The 5,000-nt window shown below is 36.4% G+C and overlaps 1 protein-coding gene across 1 annotated transcript in view; it reads left to right on the top strand.

Annotated features, from left to right (window-relative positions):
- Positions 1-5,000, top strand: part of LOC123511804 (serine/arginine repetitive matrix protein 2-like) — a 20,180-nt gene that overhangs the window by 1,721 nt on the left and 13,459 nt on the right. The gene's annotated exons all lie outside the window — the stretch shown is intronic.

Here is a 5,000-nt window from a genome sequence, read left to right as displayed (position 1 = left end):
CACTAAACACAAAATAAACAGGAAGAAAAAAAAAAAAAAAAAACATCAACCTTTAACACACACACACACACACACACACACACACACACACACACACACACACACGGGGGGGGGGTCAGGGCATAGTAATCCCTAAATTGGTGTATACTGTAGGTATAAGGGAAGGGAGGAAAAGAGAGGGGGAGGGGTGGTGGAGGAATGGAGGGAGGGAAGGGGTGGTGGAGAGGGGGTGGGGAGGGGATAAGGGGGGGATGGTAAAGGGTTGGTGAGATTGAATTAAATTAACTTATTGCTGAGTTTTTTCTTTTTTTCTTCATTGTTCATCTTGTTTTTTTTCTTTTACTTATTTTGTCTATTTTATTTGGTTTTCTCTTTTCTTTATTTTTTAATACACAAGGATTAGTTTCTCTCTCTCTCTCTCTCTCTCTCTCTCTCTCTCTCTCTCTCTCTCTCTCTCTCTCTCTCTCTCAATATTTATGTCTTGTTTTTATGTATTTTTTCTTTTTTATTCTTTCTTTTCTATGTTAATATATTTATGTGTCTACTTTCACTTTCTGTATCTCCTTTTCTATTCTTGTTTTGGTTATTTCTTATTTTCCATTATTCTCTCTCTCTCTCTCTCTCTCTCTCTCTCTCTCTCTCTCTCTCTCTCTCTCTCTCTCTCTCTCTCTCTGTATCTATCTATCTATTTCTCCCTCTAAATACCTATCTACCTATCTCTCTATCTGCTTATCTAATTATCTTCTTTCCTATTTATCTATCTACCTATCCATCTATTTATCTATCAATCTGCATACCTATCTACCTATCTATCTATCTTCTTTCCTTTCCATCCGTCTATCTATCCATTTATCTATCTTCCTTATCCTTATCTCTCCTCCCATCTTAACTATCTCCATCTCAGCGGCAAACAAAGACAGCCAATCTGGAAATGAATCGGTGCATCTTTAAAGAAAATTTCCAGCCGCAGGGGGAATCTCGAGTTGTGATTGGTCGGCAGGTCTTCCCTCTCCACCAATCAGCTGAGAGGTGTGTGGTGAGAGTGAACGCGGCCCGGGGAACTTAATGGACGGAGATTTTATGGACGGAACGAGACAGTGGAGTGAAATAAAATGGATAAAATGGAATAATTATGATGAATTACTCTTGTATTGACTCTGGTGGGTGTTTGTGGGGTAGAATGGTGGAAGTATATTTGTGTCTGTGTTTCTGTCTCTGTCTCTTTGTCTTTCTCTTTCTCTCTCACTTTTTCTCTTGAGGACACCTTTGAAAAATAAATAGTTGTCTCAAATCTTTTCTTCATCTATTTACTTATATCAAGGAAGCAGATGGAACAGCATTTTCATTCCTTGTTTCTGTCTCTGTCTCTTTGTCTTTCTCTCTTTTTCACTTTCTCTCTTGAGGACACCATTGAAAAATAAATAATTGTCTCAAATCTTCTCTTTTATCTATTTATCTATTTCAAGGAAGGAGATAGAACAGTATTTTTATTTTCATTCATTGTTATTTTCCTTTTTCATTGCGTTCTTTTCTTTTATTTTCATTCCTTTTTCCTTTTCTTGAGCCGCTGTCTTTAATACATTCAAACAGAAAAAAAAGATTAATGTGTTAAAAAATATAAATTCATGTGCTCTTTTTTTTCTATTCTTTTTAATTCGTAAAATGATTTAACAAATATTGACGACCGGGAATTTTTCTTTTCATTGCCTCTCGTAATGAAACATAATGAGTAAATGTGATATTATGAGGGATTTATTTATTTATTCCTTTGTATCTAGAAACATATTAAAGGGAATGACATGAACGGAAAACAGATCATAGTCTTTTTATCTGTGACATGTATGAATTAATGTAATGAAATGTGAAGTGAGCTGGAGATGATGTAAGAAAGATTAATTTGATGCTGAGAATTCATTTATCTATTCTTTTGAGCGTGAAAATGTTGAACTGAATAACGAGAGAGGTGAAACTTACAATCTTTTACACGTTAAATGCAAAGACAAAATATAATGAAACGCCAAGTCAGATGGAAAAAGACACAGTGGAACCATGCGTGCTTTGGGGTCCGAGGGGTCTCCAAGCGCACGGGTTCGAATCCTGTCCACAGTCCGAGTGTAGGTTGGGCTTCCTCACTCGGGGCAAGGGTTTCCTAGCGGGTGGGTTTTGAGATAGGAGGTACCACAAAAAATATCCCCTTTAGCCCATAAATTCCCTTGAAAAAGCCCACATGGTATAAATAAAATAAAAAAGAAAAGACTAATTTACTTCTTTCCTCATGATAATTTTTTTTTATTAAATGTGATGAATCTATTTTATTTGTATAGGGAAATAGGAAGTTGAAATTTCTCTCGTTCACAAAATACTTGAGTGTTAAGGCCGGTACTTAGAAACCCTATGTTCTCTCACCACGACTATTTCCCAAGGCCACAGAGGCGACTAGCGGGATTTCCAATAGTCCTTCTCCACTTAATAATGTAGAAATCTTGTCACTCTTACTGTAGAAGTGTAAAATACCTTAAAAAAAACTCTTGTAAATTCATATAAAGGCTTCTGAAATAGAGGTGAAACAGAGAAGTGTTTGAGAATACGAGCCTAAATGTGAAAGAAAGATACGTTTTGAAGACCAAATGAGAGGAAGATTCTTTTGCGATTTGTTTTTCAAAAGATATGAAACGAAAACTGACCGATGGAGTGGAGTCAATAAGGAGCTTTAAAGGAAGATTAGACTAGGGAGCTTAACGGAAGATTAGACTAGAGAGCTTTAAAGGAAGATTAGACTAGAGAGCTTTAAAGGAAGATTAGACTAGGGAGCTTTAAAGGAAGATTAGACTAGGGAGCTTTAAAGGAAGATTAGACTAGAGAGCTTTAAAGGAAGATTAGACTAAGGAGCTTTAAAGGAAGATTAGACTAGGGAGCTTTAAAGGAAGATTAGACTAGAGAGCTTTAAAGGAAGATTAGACTAGGGAGCTTTAGAGCTTTAAAGGAAGATTAGACTAGAGCTTTAAAGGAAGATTAGACTAGAGAGCTTTAAAGGAAGATTAGACTAGGGAGCTTTAAAGGAAGATTAGACTAGAGAGCTTTAAAGGAAGATTAGACTAGGGAGCTTTAAAGGAAGATTAGACTAGGGAGCTTTAAAGGAAGATTAGACTAAGGAGCTTAAAGGAAGATTAGACTAGAGAGCTTTAAAGGAAGATTAGACTAAGGAGCTTAAGGGAAGATTAGACTAGGGAGCTTTAAAGGAAGATTAGACTAGGGAGCTTTAAAGGAAGATTAGACAAGTTTATGGATGAGGATGATAGATGGAATTAGGCCTATAGCTTCAGGGACTGCCACGGGTAGACCTGACAGCCTCTTGCACCTTCCTTCATTTTCGTATGTTCATATTTACCCGTGGTACAGTGGAACCATGCGTGCTTTGAGGTCAGAGGGGTCTCCAAGCGCACGGGTTCGAATCCTGTCCGCGGTCCGAGTGTAGGTTGGGCTTCCTCACTCGGGGCAACGGTTTCCTAACGGGTGGGCTTTGAGATAGGAGGTACCACAAAAAGTATCCCGTTTAGCTCATAAATTCCCGTGAAAAGCCCACATGGTATAAAAAATAGATAAATAAATAAATGCGAACGGCGATGGAGATTTATCGATTTTCCTTTCTTAACCCTTTGACCACCATGACGCGTTTCCATGTTCATTCTTTTTACTATTTGGTGGTTTTGTACAGCTTCAGAAACTCATGTTGGGGAATTGACCTATCTTAACTTATTCTAGCTTAACCCTTTCAGTACCAGGACGCGTTTCCATATCTACTCTGCTTTCTATTTGGTGGTTTTGTACAGCTTCAGAAACTCATGTGGTGGGATTAAAAGAGTGGAGACTGTAGCCATTAATCTTCTGACCTGTATAGACTCTTCCTAATGTCAATAAAATGGTCTAATCGTACACAAATCTCAAGGTAAAATGTGTCCCGGTATTGAAGGGGCTAAGAAGATAACTGACAGATGAAATAAGTCAAATAAATTAGTAAATAACATAGCGAAGATAAAAAAAAAATGCATCGTTCGAATAAAAGGCATGAACGAATATGAAAAAGAGGAAAAAAGAAAAAAAAAAGACTCGTTAGAAAGCTTTGGTAAAAATGAATTCAAAGTTACGTTATAAAAGATCCGGTTCAGTAAACTTAACCAATTCAATACTGGGACACATTTTTACATAGACATCTGTGTACGCTTGAATCATTTTATTGACATTAGGAAGGGTCTATGGAGGTGAGAAGATTAATGGCCACAGTCTCCACTATTTTAATCCCTTTAGCGGGACACATTTTTACCTTGATATTTGTGTACTATTAGACCATTTTATTGACATTAGGAAGGGTCTATGGAGGTGAGAAGATTAATGGCCACAGTCTTCACTATTTTAATCCCTTTAGTACTGGGACACATTTTTACATTGACATCTGTGTACGCTTGAATCATTTTATTGACATTAGGAAGGGTCTATGGAGTTCAGAAGATTAATGGCCACAGTCTTCACTATTCTAATCCCTTACATGAGTTTCTGAAGCTGTATAGAATCACCAAATAGAAAACAGAGTAGATATGGAAACGCGTCCTGGTACTGAAAGGATTAAGGTAGATTACGTTAAGATAGGCTAATTAAGGTTAGGATAGGTCAAGTAAGGTTACGTAAGGTCAGTTTAGCTTAAGATGAAATACGATAAGGTTAAGCGAGGTTAAGTGAAGTTAAAGGATGCATTAATTAGAAGAAAATAAATCAGAGCAATAAAAATGAATTACTAAACATTCTCATATAATTTGTTCACATAAAAAAAGTGACAAAAAAAATACAAAAAAAAAAAATCGGGAATCAGCGAAGGAAATAAAATAAAATAATAATAATAATAATCTTACTAACTTTTTTCCCGACACACCATTTAAAGTTCAATTTCAATATATTTAGGCAAGCACATTTTTCCTTTTTTTTTTATCAAAGGATTTCTGCGGAGC

Source organism: Portunus trituberculatus, chromosome 32 (assembly GCF_017591435.1).
Source record: "Portunus trituberculatus isolate SZX2019 chromosome 32, ASM1759143v1, whole genome shotgun sequence".
Lineage (NCBI taxonomy): Eukaryota > Metazoa > Arthropoda > Malacostraca > Decapoda > Portunidae > Portunus > Portunus trituberculatus.
The sequence above is the reverse complement of the archived record's forward strand: the minus strand, read 5'-3'. Positions and strand labels throughout refer to the sequence as shown.